The sequence below is a fragment of the Triticum dicoccoides genome, chromosome 7A (genome assembly GCF_002162155.2).
Source record: "Triticum dicoccoides isolate Atlit2015 ecotype Zavitan chromosome 7A, WEW_v2.0, whole genome shotgun sequence".
NCBI lineage: Eukaryota > Viridiplantae > Streptophyta > Magnoliopsida > Poales > Poaceae > Triticum > Triticum dicoccoides.
In genome coordinates this window covers 295,439,330-295,461,684 of record NC_041392.1, presented here as the reverse complement: position 1 = coordinate 295,461,684, position 22,355 = coordinate 295,439,330, and positions in this window count along the sequence as shown.

Sequence of the window (22,355 nt, the reverse complement as noted above, 5' to 3'; positions counted from 1 at the left end):
CTAATCGATGCAATATTAATGGTGTTTGCCTCTGGTACTAGTAAAGGAGGACATTAATTATCCCTTGCATGCATGCGGGAGTTTGTAAAAAAATGCATCTTGATGTTCCGTGCAATGCACGGGCATCTTGCTAGTCCATGAAAACAACACATGGCAAAATTCCACGGCGAACGAGGGATTTGAATCTATTGGGAGGGGCTGTTTGGATCTTGCCCGGGGTAGCCAAAATATTGGCGACCCTTTTGTCCACCGGTGCCTTTGCCACCGATGAACGAGGAATGGATCGGGTGCTCATGCTGTCATGCAACCTCCAGCGCGCACGTTGGAGGCGAGCTCGCACGAGCTGTGTTTTTCTGTCCCACAACGCCGCCCGCAGACCGACCGGCGACCCGCAAATTACGCCATCCAACCGTAGCCGCACACATTACGATAGCAACTCAACCAACCAGACGAAATTCATGCAAACACGTAGACAAACTGATATTTCATATAAACAACGACGGAAAACATATAAAATACCGGATTTTCATACAAACATGACGGATTTCATTACATTCAAATGTACTACGCGGTGCTAGTTCTGGACAGCACATGTATATAATACCTGGCCTAAATGGTCGCCCACCGATCGATTTGTGTTCCTCATGTCCGACAACACCATCACCGGACTGCCGGGAGCCCCGGAGGTATATGCTTCAGTGCAAAGGACGGCTTGCTTCCCCACTGCCCAACTGATATCATTGGCTGGTGCCGAAGATGATGGTGGCTGGCACCGGTTCGAGTTCATCATCGGCCACTACTTCGCCATGGCCAGCACCAGCTCGAGTTCATCCTAACATTCCCCTCTTCCATGGAGCCCATGCGGGGTCGACGAAGGTCCTCGCAACAAAAGGATCTGGTAAGACACCTGCTGTGTACGCCGGCGTCGCCTCCGCGGTGGCCTTCATGGGACCCAAGCGGCGGCGGCCTCCCATGTTCTACTTCTCCTCGATGATGGCGGCGGACGCGGAGGCGCTGGCCACCGACTCGTCGCTCTCCGTGCACCCAGCTTCTGTCGCTGCTTGCATGGCGCGGCCGCCGGCATGGGAGTCTCGGCCACAGAAACGGGAGACGCGGTACGAGGCGGCGGCGTGGATGGAAGCAACGACGCCCTGTGCGCCGCTCCTCGTCGAGCTGGCCTGGAGAGGTGAGTTGCTGAACCGCGCGCCGGCTTGGGGCGGCAACTGGCTCCGTCGGGCGAGGGGAGGGAGGTGGATCAGCGAGCTACATAGCTCGTATCCGGCGGGCTACCAAGCCGGCTTGGATGCGGAATAACTAGTCTTCGTAAGACATTGTAAGAGTGGACAAAATGGTGGAGGAGATAGGGGAGCGACGGAGGTGTGCGATTCTTGGTCAGCGTTTGGCCTCGTTTAAATAGGAGATTAAATAGACGGCAGACGGGAGGGGCTCGGCCGGCGTTGCGTTTAACGCCGGCCCCGTCATGAACGGACGTGTGTCCAGAGTCGGTTTCTCGGCTTCCACACGGGCGGGTTTCATGGAGGTGTTTGAATGCGGCACGGAGGCGTGTTCAGCCGGGCATGCCGTGACTGGCGCCCTCGACTCTGACCTAGGACACCACGTCGTTCTTCCACTGACGTGTGAGCTCTTTGGGTGCATGGCATGCATGTCAGTGACCCAACACAGGCAGCGCACAGCAGAGGAACCTTTGGTGGGCCAGGGCGGTCAGAAGCGGGCATTTCATAAACCGATGATTGTTCATTGAGTGTGACGTCATCTTTTTCATGTAGATAAGCCCACTAGGTTGATAGCCCGTTCGATACATTGTGATTCATAAAGACCGCTGCAAACATCAATGTTCTGCTTATCACAGATAAGATTGATTAATACCCGTAACAATCCATGTCCTTAACAAAAGGTGCATGCACGTATAGGTTGAGTGTGTGTCTTGCGTCGTGTGTTGTGTGCATGCAGGCGTGCGAGTGTTGCGTGCGTGCAAGGGTACATTTCAGTGTTGCATGCATGGGTGCGTATGTGCGTGTGTTCGTGAGTGCATGTGTACGTGTCAGTGTTGCACGCCAGCATGTCTGCGTGTGTACGTGTCAGTGTTGCACGCCTACATGCGTGCGCTATCTTGCGTGCGTGCATGTGTACGTGCAAGGTGAGGCTACACGTCAGTCGACTGACTTTTTCATCTCTGGTCATTAGATTTTCCAGCCGTTGGATACGAAATCAAGGGCCTCTAGTTTAACATCAAACTCCACCCCCCTGAGCCACCAGCCACCACTGGCCGAACCGCCAGCCCCCGCCGCCCGCAGCCGGCCCGCCCTCCCCGAAACCACTCCCCACCGCCGGTTTGCCGCTGCACCGGCCATCCCTCTAGCCCCCCCTGCCGAGCTTTCTCTCCGGGGATCCCCACCCCACTGCCCAATGAATGCCCCCCAACCGCCGGTGACTGCCAACCAGAGGTCTCACGACTTCGAATACCCACCGATCACTAATTTATTACCATTTCTGTCCTTCATATACGCGCTGACGGGTGGGCCCTATGGTAATGTGCGCTGCTGAATGTGGACCGTTTGACTGGTCAATTGATCGTGTTATCAACAAATTACGGAGATGTATGGTGAGCCAGTGACCGTATGATCACCCTAAAACGTACTCCTATTTTATTAACACAGTACAGACTCAAACTACCATTTCTTTCTTTCATATACAGGCTGACAGGCGGGCCCCACGGTTACATGCCCCGATGGTGCAACACTAGTTGCGTCCCGTGAACGTTTGACTGGTCAATTGATTGTGTCATCAAAAAATACGAAGTTGTACGGGTGAGCCAGTGACCATATAATCATGATATGTATTTGTTTAACACGGTACAGACGCAAGGGCTCATATATACGCGCAAGCACTCACCGCTATAAGCGCACACACGTGAACCCTACCCCTATGAGCACCTTCGAGAGAGTAGGCCAGCATATATGATCTTGAGATTTTACGAAGTCACCATAGGTGCCTCGTAGTCGAGTGGAACGTCTCCTCCCACTGAACATACATCGCCGGAAAATACTGAAATTAACACAAGATAAATGTGAGCACCGGGACATTAACCTTGGTGGGCTCAAGAAACCACTATCCTCTAACCATCCAACCACATGTTGGTTAGCACGACAAAATGTATGTGGTGACCGCGATGAGCTTATTCTGAAGTCCAGTGACCATATCGTGCTTTCGCTTCAAATACAATGACCATAAGTGTCGTCAACAAAATACGGAGCACACATCAAATGCAAAGTCCGTCAGTGTCATCAACAAAATATGGAGACGTATCGTGAGCTAGATACCGTTGTACTATTGTATATGCTTATTTTCTTAGTGGCCGATTGTGTGTGTGGTGTGGTGGGCACATCATTTCTAGTTGTGGTGGGTCAACATGAAGACTCATGGGTCGGTTCCATCCCGTGCCACATATAGGTTGGACCGAGACGTGTTATACGAAGACCCATGTGGAGGACTCGGCATACAACACAAAGCTACCAGAGTCGCGGAGGACTCTATCCCCACTGGTGATAAGCCGACTATATATGATTTGTAACCCTAGGCCCTTAGTATGTTATACAAGCTTGGGGGCTAGTTCGTCGATAGTATACACGCACGCACAATGGCTGGTATTCACGTGTACTTTGTACACACCCCTATCACTAAATATACAATACCAGGAGTAGGCTCTTTCTTCAACTGCAAGGGTCCGATCCGAACGAGGGTAAAACTTTGCCTCGTATTACCATCGAGCCTAACAGCCAGGGATATCCTACCAAGTGATATGATGAAATCATATCTGCCAACTACTAAGAGAGAGGTGTGTCAGGGGGGCAATGTGTGCGAGAGATGCCTAAAGATAATGTGCGTGCGGGAGACACGTAGGCACATATATGTGCGTATAGAGGGCTAGTAGAGACTGTGCATGTGTATATATGCATGTGAGAGAAATAGTGTTTTCCAACTGAGATTAGTGAAAAGAGTGGTACATAGTAGTCAGAAAGAGAGAGAGAGAGAGAAACAGAGAGAGCATGTGCGTGAGACACCCCGACACCCTGAGAGAGATTGTGAGCATGTGTGAAAGAGAAATGCCGATGCATATAAAGTGTGTGTACGTATGCGTTAGATAGAGAGAGATATAACGCGTTTGTGAGAACGGGGCGAGACATAGTGCATCTACATGTAAAAGGCGGTTCTACGCATTAAATTAAAATATAAATGGCATTATTATTTTTGGATGAGATCATGAATTTTGCAAATTGGTATGGACGAAAATCGGTCTATCAGACACCCATACTCTATTGAATTCTAGCATGTGCATGTGTTTATTTCATATTATCGATTCATAGAGTGAGAGCGGTTTGAAATACAGGCAATGGATGCTTTTGCAATTCATATATAAACATTAATTAGTGCACTCCATGTTGTTAGTGTGAAGCACTTTATACATTTGTCACTTGCATGGATACATTCCAAATTGCTAGCTACGAAATAGAATACATGTCGAATTCAACATAAAGGGAGTTTTGAAGATTTGAATTCATAGGAAGTGCATTCATCTATTTGAACCCGAGATAATGGCATTTGTAAATCAAATGTAAAAGAGGGCATCAATCTTTGTTGTGAGTTTGAACATGCTATATATATTCATACGCATATCTAACCTTTTTTGCAACCAAGGAGATTATATCTGGAACCACGCATGAACTGAGGTAAGTTGCATATTTTTTTAATATATACTCGTGTACAATGTATATTCAAATGTACCCCCTCCATTCCAAAATAATCATAGCTTTAGGATTTTCAAGAGTAAAGATTTGTGAAGTTTGACAAATCCTGAAAGTTCAATTCAAGAGAACCGAAAACGTTAATGCTTCTACTCCCAAATATTGAACGAAGCGCCAAATAGGCCTTTGGTCACCCGAAACCGCGCGAGACTAATGTTTTGGTGGTAGGAAATTACTGTCCTAACTGTGGCCCGTGTAGCCTATTGGCCCGATGTCCAAAGGTCTAAACCGGGGTAGGTTTGTAACTTCACCAAGACGCCAGTCTCAACCGCCTCCGAGAAGCATTCATACGCCGTGGGCGCCTATCCATGTGCTCGGCCGAAATCTATCCCGCCCACATTTGGGACACCTGACATGACTGTCCTACCCCCAACCCGCAATATGTCTGAAATTTTAGATGGGGGCAAAGTTTGTAACTTTCCCCAAATTTCAAACAAGCACGTCTCAAACCGAAACATTGTTTCCCCTTAGTTCCCCGCCTCCCTCCGTTTCCCCATTCATACTCCGTGGGCGCGAAGAAGCCCTCTCCACCAGCCGTGAAACCCCAGCCTCCTCTGTCCTCCACCCCATAGCGGCCAATCCACCACCACCCTCCTCCATCACGCCGGAGCCGGTACCCCGATGTCGTCGTTCAACACAACCGCAACCGCAACGCCCTCAAGGACTTAGCAGCTGAAGCCGAGGCAAAGCTGCCTCCACGACACCGACACCGACGTGCGCCATACTAGAACCACTCCGACCACGCAGTCCTGCGCCTCACTGCTGCGGCTCCACTGTCACAACCATCCACTGCACCGGAGCTGTTCCCACTACGTCATCGTTCACCGCCTCGGATCTGCTTCCCCGCCGCCGACAGACGGCCACAGCACCACACTCAACAACTTGGCCATGGGTTCGTCCAAGGCTGCACTGTCCTCCACAACTTCTGGTTTTCGGCGAACGATAAGAAGATCGTTGAAAAACAGAAGGAGGACACAGCACTGCCAGCAGAAAGAGGTACTCCTCTTCCCTTATTCGTTCAAATCTTACGTCTCCGCTCACACCGTATTCATCCCACAAAAGAAACTAGTTGAGCGCTTCTTACCGCATCTTCTTCGTGATACTAAATGCACAAGGTTTCCTCCCTTTTACTATTTCACCTTTGCTAGAGGTCAGTAGCCCGCCTGGATTTTAATTCAGGGTCAGTTGAACTGTAATTAAAAGAAGCAGCTCCCGCTTAGGCGTGCGGAGCACCTAGTCCGCCTGTTCCCCGGGGAAGCGGCGCATCGGTGTCTATCATAGGGTGTGGGGCGCAGGAGCTTCTTGCGCCCGATCTGGAGGTCAGCGGGGCTTGAATGGATGGCCGGGGGGGGGCGGTGCCAAGCATGGCGGTGCGGTGAGGTCGAGGGGAGGGCGCAGGCAGGGGAGGAATACTGGGCCGGTGGTCGCTGTCATTTCAAGGAAGATCGTCAACACTGACTGGCTAGAGGTAGATGAAGGCGATCTGCCCGTTCTTTGTACATCGGATGTTGCAGAAAAAATGGACTGACCTATTTGCTTTTAGTCGACTGTTATTTTCATAGAATCCTGTAGTAATTTAGTGTGCCATCCATGTTGTAGAGCTATCATATGTCTCCTGTCATTTATTTCTCACCGACCTGTTATCTGCTACCTTTACACTGTACTAATTGTGCACACACTTCACGCATACTCACACTATTGTTTTTTATGCATGGGTATTTCAGACTCTGACGCAGTGTTGATGAATGCAGAAAAGAGAAGACAAAAGTCGCTCCAGTGTAATTCGGAGATAAGCACTAAGCGTTTCAGTGCTCTAATGGGTGCAGTGCTAGCAGTTGGAGACAGTAAACGTAGCTCTGTAGTTGATGATCTCAATTGCCACACACAACCATCCCAGGTGCTTGCTTTAACTTCGCGCTGTCAAATGTGGTTGCATGTTGCATATGGTGTCTAGCTTGTATTGCTTCCAATTTGGTTAAATTGCATCTGCTTACTTTACACATTATACCTTTGATAATGACATGCCTTCCTATTTTTGATACATACTACATATGTCTATTAACCATGTTCATACATCAAACTAATGCTCTTTTGTATCCCTCGTCAATCACTTATGATGAGACAGTCACCCGAGTGGGTTACTGTGAGACGCCCTACTCGTTTAAAGAGTCCAGTGTCATCCTCCCCACATGATTCTCAAGAAACAGCAAGGCTAAATGAAGATAGTCAACGTAGCTCTCTAGTTGATCACCGCAATTCCCCCACACCACCATCGCAGGTGCTTGCTCTTACTTGGCAGTGTGATATGTGGTTGCATGTTGCATATGGTGTCTACCTTCTAATGCTTCTAATTAGGGTAAATTGCATCTGCTCAGTTAACACATTATACCTGTGAATATGACATGCCTTCCTGTTTTTGGTACATACTACGTCTTTCTATTAACCATGTTCTTACATCAAACTACTTTTATTGTGTATCCTTCATCAATGCTCCTAATTTGTTAAATTGCATCTCCTTAGCTTACACATTATACATGTGAATATGACATGCCTTACTGTTTTTGGTACATACTACATCTGCCTATCACACCACGTTCTTACATCAAACTACTGTTCTTATGTATCCTGCGTCTATCGCTTATGATGAGACAGTCACGCGCGTGGGTTAATATGAGACGCAATACTCTTATAAAGAATGCAATTTCATCCTGTCCACATGATTCTCAAGAAACAGCAAGCCTAAATGAAGATATTGAATGTAGCTCTGTACCTGAAGACCGCACTTCCCCTACACCACCATCACATGTGCTTGCTCTAACTTCGCAGTGTGATATGTGGTTGCATGTCACATACGGTGTCTAGCTTGTAATGCTTCTAATTAGGGTAAATTGCATCTGCTTAGTTTACACACTATACCTGTGAATATGACATGCCTTCCTATTTTTGGTACACACTACATCTATGTGTTAACCTTGTTCTTACATGAAACTATCTCTCTTCTGTATCCTGCATCAATCACTTACCATGAGTCACCTTTATTCGTTGCATATTGCATATTATTTCTAGCCTGTTGCCATGTATTACTTCTAATTTGGTCAAATACATTTGTTAGGGCACCCTTTTAATTTGGCAGAGTGATATTGGTTTCATCTTTCATATGGTTTCTAGATTGCATCGATTCTAACAAGTTCAAGAACCTTGTGCTTAGTTTACACTTTATACATCATACATGTCAATATGTCACACCGTCCTATTTTTCATACATATTCCATCCTCCTATCATGCGGCTGCCTTACATGAAAGTAGTGTTCGTCAGTATCATGCATCAATGAGTTCTGAAGAGCAAATTTTATTCCTTTTTCTTGTGGGTTTGACTTGACAAGGCAAAACCAAGAAAGAGTAAGGAAGGCGATGATGGTGGTCCTCTACAGCAACGTAAACGGAGCATCTGTACCGATTCTCCTTGTACTGATAGTGCATTACAAGGTCCAAGTCTCCGCTCCCCTACTCCACCATCCAAGGTGCTTTCTAACTTGGCAGTGTGATATCTGGTTGCATGTTGCATATGGTGTCTAGCTTGTATTGCTCCTAATTAGTGTAAACTGCATCTGCTTAGCTTACACATGATACATGTGAATATGACACGCTTTCCTGTTTTTGGTACATACTATATCTGTCTATCACACCATGTTCTTACATGAAACTACTCTTCTTGTGTATCCTGCATCAATCACTTATGATGGGACACCTTTAAGTTGGTAGTGTGATATTGGTTTGCGTCTTGAATATGATTTCTAGCATGTATTGCTTTTAGTTTGATGAACGCCACCTATGACGAGACAATTTTAACTTGGTAGAGTGATATTGATTGCACCTTCCATATGGTGTCTTGAAGTGTTTCTAATTTGTTGAAGTGCCTTCTGCTTAGTTACCACATCATAGGTGTGAATATGTCAAGCCGTCCATTTTTTCGTACATATTCCATCCTCGTATCATGACTTTGCCTTTCATTAGAGTAGTATTCATCAGTATCATGCATGAATGAGTTCTGAAGAGCGAATGATATTCCTTTTTCTTGTCGGTATGACCTCACAATGCAAAATCAATAAAGCTGAAGGAAATTGGCAAGGCATTGGATGATGGTGGTCCTTCCGAGCAACTGAAACGAAGGTTCTCTATAGATTCTACTCCGCCATCCTCCCAACAAGATTCGCAAGACAACGCAAGGCTAGACAGTCAACGTAGTTGTGTAGATGATGAGCACATCTCCCCTACTCCACCATCACAGGTGCTTGCTCTAACTTGGCACTATTATATGTGGTTGCATGTTGCGTATGATGTCTAGCTTGTATTGCTTCTAACTTTGTTGAATTGCATCTACTTACTTTACACATAATGCATGTGAATATGACATGTGTTCATGTTTCTACATCAGAGTACTATTCTTGCATATCCCGCATCAGTCACTTATGATAAGGCACCTTTAAGTCGCCACTGTGATATTGGTTGTGTCTTGTATATGATTTCTAGCATGTACTGCTTCTAATTTGTTGAAACGCCATACAGTTTGAACTTGGTAGAGTGATATTGGTTGCATCTTTCATATGGTGTCTAGCTTGCAGTGCTTCTAATTTGGTGAAATGCCTTCTGCTTAGTTACCACATCATAGGTGTGAATATGTCACACCATCCTGTTTTTCATACATATTCCATCCTCGCATCATGTGTTTGCCTTTCATCCGAGTAGTGTTCGTCAGTATCATGCATGAATGAGTTCTGAAGAGCGAATTTATTCCTTTTTCTTATCGGTTTGACTTCACAATGCAAAATCATTACAGCTGAAGGAAATTAGTCCAGCAGTGGATGATGGTGGTCCTTCGGAGCAACTCAAATAGGGGGTCTCTACAGATTCTACTCCGCCATCCTCCCAACAAGATTCGCAAGACAACACAAGGCTGGACAGTCAATGTAGCTGTGTAGATGATGAGCACATCTCCCCTACTCCACCATCACAGGTGCTTGCTCTAACTTGACACTATTATATGTGGTTGCATGTTGCGTATGATGTCTAGCTTGTATTGCTTCTAACTTGAATTGCATCTGCTTACTTTACACATAATGCCTGTGAATATGACACGTGTTCCTGTTTCTAGAACATACGTGTACATGATGAGCACATCTCCCCTACTCCACCATCACAGGTGCTTGCTCTTACTTGGAACTGTTATACGTGGTTGCGTTTTCCGTATGATGTCTAGTTTGTATTGCTTCTGATTATGTTGAATTGCATATGTGTAGCTTACAACTTATACCTGCAACGATTAGTTACCCATAAGACACATTTAACTTGGAACTGTGATGTAGGTTGCATCTTGCATTGTCTTCTAGCTTGTACTGCTTCTAATTTCTTGAAATGGCACTTACGACGAGACACTTTTTACCTGATAGAGTGATATTGGTTGCATGTTCATATGGTGCCTAGCTTTCATTTCTTCTAATGTTGTTGAAATGCCTTCCGCTTACTGTTTTTTCATACATATTCCATCCTCCGATCGTACGTGTGAATATGAAATGTTGTCTTTTTTTGTATATATTCCATCCTCCTATCCCACGCTTGCCTTACATCAAAGTAGTGTTCGTCTGTATCATGCATCAACCAGTTATGTAGAGCTAATTTTATTCATCTTCTTGTGGTTTTGACTTCATAAGCCAATATCAGAAAATAGGAAGGAAAAGAGTAAGTTAGGGGATGTTGGTGGTCCTCCGCACCGACGCAAACAGAGACTCTCTAGATTTGCCACTGCTACTGCTAATGAAGTTGAAGTCCCAAGTCTACATGATGAGTTCATCTCCCGTACTCCACCATTGCAGGTGCTTGCTCTAAGTTGACAGTGTGATAATTGGTTTCATGTTGCATATGTTGTCTAGCCTGTATTTCTTCTATTTTGATTAAATTGCACCTACTAAGTTTATACGTTATACATGTGCATATGACATGGCTTTTTGTGTCTAGAATACACTGCATCTATCTATCATACCATGTTCTTACATCAAAGTACTGATGTTGTGTATCCCGCATCAATCACTCATGATTGGACGCTTTTAACATGGCAGTTTGATAGTGGTTGCATCTTGCATTGATTTCTACGTTGTACTGCTTCTAATTTTTCGAATTGCCACTTATGACAAGACACTTTTAACTTGGCAGAGTAATATTGGTTGCATCTTTCATATGGTGTGTAGCTTGCATTACTTCTATTTTCTTGAAAATCCTTCTGCTTAGTTTGCACATCGTAGCTGTGAATATGTCATGCCGTCCTATTTTTCTTACATATTCCATCCTCATACGGTTGTCTTACATCAAAGTATTGCTTGTCTGTATCATGCATCAATGAGTTATGAAGAGTGATTTTATTCTTTTGTGTTGTGGGTACAGCTTGACATGGCAAAGTCAAAGAAGAGCAAGGAAAATAATATAGTAGGGAGTGCTGTTACTCGTCGGGTGAAACGGAAAAGGTTCTGCCATCGAGATTCTGCTGGTACTTATAGTGCAGTAGAAGGTCCAAGTCCACCGGCTAAATCTACAAACACAGTATCACCTGCTCCACCAGCTGCAGCATTTGCTTCAACTGTACCAGCATCTCAACCAGTTACTCGTTCGTTTGCTCCGGAACTGGCCAGTTCCCAAGCTACCTTCACACCTAACACTACTTCCGAAGCACTGTTGACACAACAGGACTTGGCAAGATCAGATGAACCTCATGAGCATCAACACCAAGTAGGTACCTGACCGAGTCAAGTTGCAGTTGCATGCTCCTTTATATGTACTCTTCCAGTTTGATGTACACTAACACTTTCCATATTCGTTGTTGAACTAGCACCACGGCGCAAGCGGAAACAGACATCAGGGATAATGCTTGACAGATTAACAAAATCTAAAGGAGGAAGAATGTAGATCCATTTTGAGGCAGGTTTAAAAAGGCCACGTGATGCTATAGAGTCATCCAAGTTAGTATCAGAGGCAGTCGTTGCCGTTAGGTGTCATGCACGTATCCTCCCAACGTGGATCCAGTACAGGAATGAGAAAGACAATACCCAGTTTAACACCTTCCTTGACCATTTATCCGTAAGTAATGTTATTCATCGCAATTAGTAATATTGTCTTGCTCTGTCCCATACTTTCTAGCTTCCTCCTAATAAGACTCACATTCTTTTTTCAACAGATGAGGTTCAAGTTGAATCCGAAAGATGATGCAACTAAACAAGCATGCACTCATGTTTTTCAGTCTACTCTGCGACAGTATCGGTACCACCTTAGAAAATCTCACTTTGAAGGCAAGGCTAACAATGAAATTGCCCAAACATCTCCAGTGGAATATATTACAGATGAAGACTGGGCAACCCTCGTTAAACACTGGTCTGATCCAAAGTATCAGGTAGGCTATATGTATTTGATCATACCTCATATTGAACTTGTATTTATGTATGTGCCTTACAAGTGTATCTTCTTCTAGGCTAACTGTTTGAAGAACAAAACCAACCATTCTAAAGTGAAATTCCAACAGACAACATGATCTCGTAGCTATATTGCACACTGCGAGGCTCTTGTAAATAGCTGCTACGTTCTTATTTTTTTGTGCCATATTATCGTATCTATATTGACTTGTTCCAAATACAGAGAAAAGCCCGTGCGGACCAAAAAGAATCTGAACCGAATGCAGTGCAAATCTTCAAGGATTGCCACACCAGCAAGATGAAGGGCATGAGCACACCAGTTCAAGCCGCTGTTGTAAGTCCTTTTACTCCTCCTGCCTTGAACTGATTGGTTGATGTGTTCATTTAACTACTTGGTTTGCAGCCAATGTCAGTTACTCTGTTCACTTTTATTCACAATTGTCTTAACGTATCATTTCACCTTACATGGTTTAAAAGAGATGAAGGATATTCTTTTGGTCTTGATCTATAATCTAGTTGTTATGTTCACGTGCGCACACAATGATAAAATAGCCTGTTTGTTTTATATCTGTTTGCCCATGATATGAATGATGTCATACTATGTTCATCCTACTTTAAACCACGTCTCTTTATCCTTAGATGTCAACGAATGTGAGGAAATAGACAATACAATAGGCATGCTACATGGACATATGTTCCGAAAGTGATTTTATTATGTAGTTGGCACTACAATACATGCTAATGTATTGCAGTAGTTCACCAAAATAAGTTATGTATAAACGTTTAACCTACTTTGTTTGTTTTTGTCTCATTAGTAACTTATCTGGTACACTAATCTACAAGTTCAAACTTTCAGGAAGCTATGGAACAAATGATTGAACAACCACAACCACCTGAAGGTGACGAGGCTACTACAGGCACAATGTCACCTCTTGCTGCAGTGTGTCAGTATCTCTCCACTAATAGTGCAAAAAGCACCTTCCTGCGTAATTCTGGGTTGGTTTTCAAGGTAACCTCGCCCAAATCGCCTACTGAACAAAATCTTCCTGCTAGACAGAGTGATATATCTGTGCTCCAGACACAAGTCCAATCCCTAATGGACGTTGTTTCGGAAACAAGAATAGTGGTTGAGAAATGTCATCAAGATATGAATGGTTTTGAAACCAGACTATCAGACATTCGCTTCATTGTTCAAGAGCAATGACGGAAAAAAGGTGGAGATCGTGCTGCTCCATCAGATTCTACAGCCTGAAACATTAGCACTCAGGTCAAATGATATGTGCTTCTATACATCTGATGGTGCTTTTATCTGGAAGGACTGTAAACTTTATGCCAACATGCCTTTTGTTGTATGGTTGGAATTTATTTTGTTGTGATACAACATTTATGATGCTGCCTCAGGCTGCAGTATTTACGATGCTATTTTTATATAGTGTAGGTTTATCTTAGTAATGTCTTCGGCCGAAAGCTTCGTAGGAGCCCAACATGCCAACATTCGTCGGGCCCATTTCAATTGGGCTAAAAACGATTACGGGCCAAAATTGGAATGTAGCCCACTAAAAATATCTAGGCCTAAATTAGCATAAGCTTTCATATTTTTCTGGTAGGCCTGTGCCCATAGTGGGCCTTTAACAGGCCTAAACATAATTTGGGCCCTCAGTAAAAATAGGCCGTTTACAGGTGTAAATATCTCGAGCCCATAAAAAATATGGGCCTTTAATAGACCGAAAGTGAGATTGGGCCCTGATTGTGCCAAATAACCCACTAGACTTAGCAGGCCGAAATGGTGGCCCATTTACGATGTGGATCTTTGACAGGCCGAAATTCGTACGGGTCGTAAATGCGCCGACCTAATACACGGGCCTTTAATAGGACAAAACTTCGGTCGGGCTAGATTATCGTCATTTTTATATGGGCCATTAATGGGCCCGATATGACGTTGGGCCACATATGGCCCATGGTTTACGTCCAGCGCTAACAGGCCGAAAATGACAGCAGGCCGAAAGTGTCCCAAAGCTATAGTGGGCCTCTAACAGCACGAATGCCAGACATGGCCGAATATGACCCAAATCCTTCACGGTCGTTTATGGGCCGAAAGTTTTGATGGCCTGTAAATGGGCCCAAATGAAGCCGGACCTTTAACAGGCCGGAAATACACCGGGCCATAATTCGGCCGAATTACTTAGCGGACTGTTAACGGGCCAGAAGTGACCATGGGCCGCGTTGATGACAAGTTTAGGACAGGCCGTTGACGAGGCGATTTGACAGAGAATGTTGGGCCTTTAGCTGGGCCGGCCCCTTATGGTCTGCAGAATCTTGTGGGCCTTTAACTGGGCCGGCCCATTGTGGTCCGCAAAATCTTGCAGGCCTTTAGCTGGGCCGGCCCATTATGGTCTTCAAAATCGTGTGGGCCTTTAGCTGGGCCGGCCCATTATGCTCCGCTAAATTTTGTGGACCTTTAGCTGGGTCAGCCCATTATGGTCCGCTAAATCTTATGGGCCTTTGGTTGGGCCGGCCCATTTAAACTTTGTGGGCCACTTTTGGGCCGGTCCACATGTCAACATATCATAGGCCCATCTCGACCGTTGGATGAGCGACACCTGTGCCAACGCGGAGCTGACGCGTGGATCCGTCAGCCAATGAGAATTTTACACGTGGAAAATCGGCATTGGTCGTGGCTGTTAACGGTTTATCGGATCCAAAATCCGACCCGATAGCTCAACGGCGTTCTATTACGGTGGATGCCACGTGTCGGTCACCCTTGACGAAAGCACTTCTGTGATGCGTGATTTATCGTCATGGAAGTGGACACTTCCATGATGATAATTTTGGCAATGTCATGGAACACTTCTACGACAGCACAGGTATGACTATCTTGATTCTGTCATAAATTTGTCATGGATGTACATGCATGATAGAAAACGCGACCTACTGTGACAAACACGTATCGTCACAGAAGTGTATTTTTTTGTAGTGTATAGTGCTGTTACTGATAAAATGACTAAAGGTCATGTTGTTGTAGTAGAGGAACATTTAGAGGACCAAGCTGTTAATTTTGATCCCCCCTCCAGCCCTAATGAGGGGCTTTGGTCATTGGTCTGTAAGAATAGATGGGGCAAGCACCCCAGAAAAAGTGGGACTGAATGAATGCCCTTTTCTGGAACGTTAGGGGCATTTCAGCCACAGGGAGGAAACCCATTATAGTGGATACTATTTCCAAAACTCATGCCGCCATTTTAGGTTTCCAAGAGACTAAGAAGGAGGAGTTTTCCCCCTCTTATCTCAAGTCTTTAGTAGGTAATAGAGATTTTTCTTGGCACCATCTTCCATCCAAGGGCTCTGCTGGAGGCATCCTCATGGAAGTGGACCAGGATGTTTTTGAAATCCTTGCTTGGTCTCACTTGGATTTCTCTATTAGCTGTGAGATGAAACACAAGTGCAATGGCAATCTGATTAGGGTCATTACAGTGTATGGGTCCCCATATGAAGATGGGAAAGGAGCTTTTATCTCAGAACTCCATACACTTTTTATATATTCTAAAATCCCTACCCTCATTGGAGGTGATTTTAACCTAGTTAGGAATGTAAAAGAGAAGAGCAATGGTGTTATTAACCATAGATGGAGTGACAATTTTAATGCATGGATTGAAATATGGGGGCTACTAGAGATTAAACTCTCTAGTAGGAAATTCACATGGGCAAATAATCAAAGTGACCTCATCATGTCTACTATTGATAGGCTCTTTTGCAACACTGATTTAGATAGTTTGTACCCAGTAGCTTCATGTAGGTCCCTACCTAGATGTGGGAGTGACCATACTCCACTACTATGGGACTCTGGGTTGGAATCTCAACCTAAGAAAAGTAGCTATAAAATGGAGAAATGGTGGCTCCTTAGAACAGATTTTGCTGATTTAGTTCACAAAATCTGGTCAGAACCTAACAGAGCCACTTCTACCATTGAGAATTGGCAAACCAAAATTAGGAGCCTCAGAAGAGTCACCAAGGGATGGAATTCTAATGAAGAGGCTAACCTTAGAAGGTATAAGAAAAATTTACTAGAAGAGTTTGATATGTTAGATATAAAAGCAGAAAACTCTGACTTATCTGAGGCAGAGTTTAACAGAATGAGATTTATTCACTCTGAGCTGCAGAAAATTTGGCTGCAGGAAGAAACTAAAGCCAAACAAAGGTCTAGGGATAGAGAGATCACTAAAGGTGATAGGAACACAGCCTACTTCCATGCAGTTGCAAACCAGAGGAGAAGAAAGACTCTCATTCACTCTCTGGATGGCCCTAATGGCCCTGTCACAGAAACTAAGGACATGCTCAAGATAGCTAGTGATTTCTATAAAGATCTATTAAAAAAAGAAGATAGTAGTGGGTTCAAAATCAAGACTGGCTTCTTCTCACCTGGGGAAAAAGTCACCCCGGGAGAGAATGAAGCTCTTGAAGCACCCTTCTCTCAAGAAGAAGTCAAAAAAGCAGTGTTTGACTCTTACCCAGATGGGGCCCCTGGCCCTGATTGTATCCCTTTCTTCTTTTACCAACATTTCTGGGGACTGATTAAAGCTGACATAACAACTATGTTTAATGATTTTCATTCAGGTAAGTTAGATATTCATAGGCTCAACTTTGCTATGCTCACCTTGATCCCTAAAGAGGTTGATGCCACTGCTATGAAAAAGTTTAGGCCTATCAGTCTGATTAATTATAGCTTCAAAATCTTATCTAAAGTCCTCACCAATAAGCTTGCTAAAATCCTTCAGAGATTGATAGCTAGCAACCAGTCTGCCTTCTTGAAGGGCAGATATATCTTAGAAAGCGTAGTCACTGCCCATGAGGTGGTGCACTCGGTCTATGCTGGGAAAAAATAAGGTTTAGTCCTAAAACTAGACTATGAGAAAGCCTTTGACAAAGTATATATTAGCTTTCTCCTAGATATGCTTAACAAAAGGGGTTTTGGTAGCAAATGGATTAGCTGGATTCGTCAAATTACTCATAATGGCTCTGTGGGAGTCAAGATGAATAATGTAGAAAGTGATTTTTTTTTCCTTTCTGGGAACGGGCTCAGACAGGGAGACCCCATCTCTCCCCTTTTGTTCAATCTGGTAGTAGATGTCCTTACTAAAATGATGTCCAAAGCAGCAAATAGTGGTTTGATTGCAGGGTTCTGCACTGAAGTTTGTCCAGGGGGTATTATCTGCCTACAGTATGCAGATGACACCCTCCTGTTTTTAGATAAAGACCTTGCTCATGCAACCAATCTCAAGTCGGTCTTGACTTGCTTTGAAAAAGTTTCTGGGATGAGGATCAATTATAACAAAAGTGAACTCATTCACATACACATAGGAGATGATGAATTTTGTTCTTTCCTCTCAATTTTGGAATGTAAGGGGGGTGAATTTCTGGGTGGAGAGGCAAACTCCTCTCATATAGGGGCAGACTTGTACTCATTCAAGCCTGCTTGGCCAGCATTCCCATCTACTTGCTCTCATTCTTCAAATTTCCTAAGTGAGCCATTGAGATGATTAATTCTCAAATGGCCAACTGATTGTGGAATGACTTTGAAGGTCATAGGAAGCTGCACCTAGCTAACTGGAGGTTAGTGTACATGAAAAAAGATTTTGGAGGGATGGGGATTCCCAACCTCCAGGACATTAACCTTTGCCTACTAGGATCCTGGGTAAAGAGATATTATGAAAGTGAAGGGAAACCATGGAAAATGATTATTGATCATAAATACATGGCTGGTAGAATTAATATCTTTGCCCCAACCTGTCACCCCATGCCTCCAGATTCTGGAAATGCACTAAATATACTATTCAAACACTAAAGTTTGGTTACAGATGGAAAATTGGCTCAGGGGCTAAAGTCAGATTCTGGGAAGATACCTGGTTTGGTACCTCCCCTCTGTCTGTGCAGTTCTGGCCGATCTACTCCATTTGTAATGAGCAGACTAAGAGTGCTTGTGAGATTTGGGATGGGAATCAACTCAAATTAACTTTTAGAAGAAACTTTGCTGACACCCTCATGGAGCAATGGCACCAACCGGTTGAGATTGCTGGAAGTGTGACCCTTACTGATGATACAGATGCTTTGATCTGGCAGCTAGATAACAAAGGAGTTTACTCCTCTAGCTCACTCTATCATGTTATCAACTTTAGGGGGTTGCAGCCAGTCTATATCCCAGCTGTTTGGAAACTTAGAACTCCTCCTAAGATCCATGTCTTTCTCTGGCTCTTTGCTAATAACAAACTAATGACTAGGGATAACCTTAGGAAGAGACATATTATCAAACCTCTTGACTGCGTTTACTGCATTGAGGCAGAAACAAACGCACACTTGTTCTTTGAATGTGTAGTAGCTAAACAGGTCTCTGCCTTTTTCGAGACAAATGTGGGACTTGATTATGAATCGATTGCTAAACTTTGGGTAGCTAATAGCAAGCACTCTGCGATTAATACAGTTAATGCATCTGTTCTTTGGTGTCTTTGGAAATATAGGAACTCTATTATTTCCAATAACACTTTGTGGACCTCGATTAAACAGGTGCTGAGGCTAATCCTCAACACAATTAAAAACTGGACAATCTTGTCCTCAGGAAAGACTGCAGAGAGGCTGGAGGCCTTCTCAGGGCATCTTGCAAGCTTTCTGCGCTGCCCCTTGTTGATCAGTGGCTGATGAAGGAGTTGCCGCTGGGAACCCCTTTGGTGGATCCATGGGACCAGCAGAAGATTTCTGATGATAACAACAGCTTTGCTTCGCCCTCCAAGAAGCGAGAAACAGGCGCAATCACCTTCTCCAGCCCAATTTCGACCCTGACGGCAACCTGGTCCCGCCCAAGCGATGGCAACCCCTCCGTTGAAGACTCGCAGAGCCACCCAGGAGTTGCGCTGCGCCTAGTGTTCCTTAATTAGCTCCCTGTGAGCACGATTGGAGGCGTTCGCCTAAGCTGTAGTGCTTTTACTATTTCCTTAGCTCTGTACTCTTTTATGTTACTTTCTCCTTGCACTTCTGCTGAACTGCTCCTCTCAGTGAGCCGGTTGTATGACGCAAGTTTGATTTCATTCGAGCAATGGAATCAGGGAGGAGCCTTCCCTGTTCTTCTAAAAAAGTTAGAGAAGCTACAATATACTAACTTTCCTTCTTTCTATCCATATGATTATGGCTAAAATGATTTAAATTAATTTTGAAAACTGATGATCTACTCTTTACATTTATAGTAATTGCATACAAACAAATTGATGGTGAAACAAAATTAATTTAAATTATTTATATCTACAATCTACTATATCACTAAGCTTCCTAGGATTGAAGGCCTCTCATTCAATTGAGGTCATCAATTTAGAATTGGGTCACCGATTTTGATAGAGTCAACAATCCTCACACAATTCTTTTAATTGAGAAGCTCTCTAATTTTGGAGCTCTCTCATTCAAATGAGAAATTGAATATCGAATTTGTTCATGATTTTGACTGGGTCCACAATTTTTCAAATCAATCGAAAGCAACCAGCCAATAAAACCATACCAATCATGCGCACCCGCATCACTTAGGAAAAAGAAGTGCCATCATGTGATACTGTAGCACCAATATAGTACATGCATGCATTGACGCAAAAAATTTCTTCACATAAGTATGAGTTGATTAGCAGACAACAAAAAATCACACCACGAAAGGCCCATCAAAACCCCGCATTATATAAATAAAAGAACACACGCTCCATCTTCTCCGCTAACCTAACCAAATACTCCCATCTGTTTCAAAATATAAGGTGTATTAGTTTACTGAAAAGTCAAGTTCGGAGCTATAAATATCGACATCCACAATACTAAATGAATGAAATGTGAAAATTCATTTCATGATGAATCTAAAAATCGGATTTGACATTATGGATACAGATATATTTCCACAAAAATGTGTTCAAACTTAAAGAGGTTTGACATTTCAAAAAATTAATACACCTTATATTTTGAAATAGATGGAATAAAAACATTATGGAAATCCAATGACATCAACGGCGCAGCAAAGCGCGCCCAACTCCTATAGTAAATACCGCACGTTGTTGCAGGAATATTTTGCAACATATTTCAATGTGATTCGTTGTATGAAACATGAATATTTGAAGTAATAATATAAAAAGCTAACAATAAAAATACAAATAATTTATTGTGCTTGATTACTATATAGTTGTAAAATATTTATTAAATGTATATAGCATAATAGAATGAAAACCCTCATGTATGTTGCATGTTGAGATAGTTCTTTTTTTCATGCATGTCATGATGAAGTGGCATGCTTGCATGTTGAGAGACATATAATAGTGGGGATGGGCCTTTTCTCATGCATGTTGTACGATGATGTGGCATGCTTGCATGTTGAGAGAAATAGTTAGTGGGGGTTAGCTATTTAGATATAAAAGATACCAAGCATAAACAATCTGCTAACTACCTATTAACAGTCCCTAACTTTCCTTCATTTTACACTAGGCTAGCACTGTAGCACCGTGACTTTCCTTCTCCATGTTAGAGGATCCGGTTCCGATTTCCGTCTGCTGCTCCGTGCCGGAGCTTCCGGCGCTACTTTAATGATCTGATGATTTGCGACATGACTAATACTCCCTTCATAAAGAATATAAAGAAATATAAGAGCGTTTAAATCACTATTCATGGAGGGAGTATGTCATGTTTTTTTTTCAAAATTAGTGATGAGCAGACTCCGATACATTTTCATACCATAAAGAACACATGTGCTAATACATTCGAAATTTTGTAGGTCTCGCTTGAGATTGTGAGAATGTATTGTGGCATCAAGTGTGAGCATATCAAGCGATACGAATCCATGTTAATAGTTTTTATGTCTTTTTTTAAATTTTTTGGTAGTTGAAGGTCATGAATTTTGATTAAGTACGCTTGCATTTGCAGCTAAAAAATTTGAGAACTTAAATATTTGCCCCGGCTAACTTCAATTCCTAGTCCGCCACTATTGACATGAAACACCCAAAAGGCTTTAGAAGGTGATGACTATTTGTGTTGTCATGCACAAGATGATAGTGAAGGATGAGCGTGGTGACAGCATCTACGACCAAGGGTTTGGTTTTAAAGATGAAAATGTTGAGTCTGAGCACCAAGAACCGGCACATGTGAACTCATATTAGCAACCGATATTTATTTTTCATATATTCAAGAGAATTTTGATTGGGTTGATAAAACTATTTAATTGTATTTTTATATGAACGTGAAACCATTTGTTTTGTAAAATTGTTCGTAATGTTTGATTTATTTGGTTATTTACATTGTCATAGAGCCTCCAACCAGACATGGTGGACCAGTTGGGGCTGCGTGTTGGGCACACGACCGATACAATTCAGAAAAGGGCGACGCTAGGCGCCGGCGCACCGGCCCAAATTTGGGCCGGTCGCGCCCTAACCCTTCGATCTGGCGTGGATTGGTCGTCCGATCTGGCATCTCCACGCGCCTTGACTCGTCTTCAACCTCCACCCCACGCACCCCCGCCCCTCTGCCCCACACGCCCCCGCCTCCGTCTGCACATCCGCGAGGGCAACGGCTGCCGGCCGCTCGCTCGTAGCCCCATGATGCACTGCTGCCGCCACTCGTCGTCAACCCTCGCTGCACGGATTGCGCAGCCAACAACCACCAGTAAATGACATTGAATGGATGTAGCAAAATACATCGCCGGTAGTAGCAAAAAACACAAACGGTTGCAGCAAAAATTCGTAATCGATCTCCGTCCTCCCGCAAAAAGCTACTACCGGTGAAATAAAATGTTACAACTGCGAATTGAAAAGTTGCTACTTTGAAACGGGGGATTGATGCCATCGGTGAAGAAAAAAGTTGAAACTAGCGGCATGAAAAGCTACGACCAGCAAAAGAAACTGTTAGAACCGACGAATCAGAAGTTGCTTACTGGAGGATAAAAATTGCTACAATCAACCAAAAAAAAGCTGGAACCGACAAATCAAAAAGCTGCAACCAGCTAAATCAAAAAACAAAAGCCATAGGAGGAAAGTAATGTTGCATCCGCATGATGTCCGAGCAGGGTGTGCTCGGCAACAGG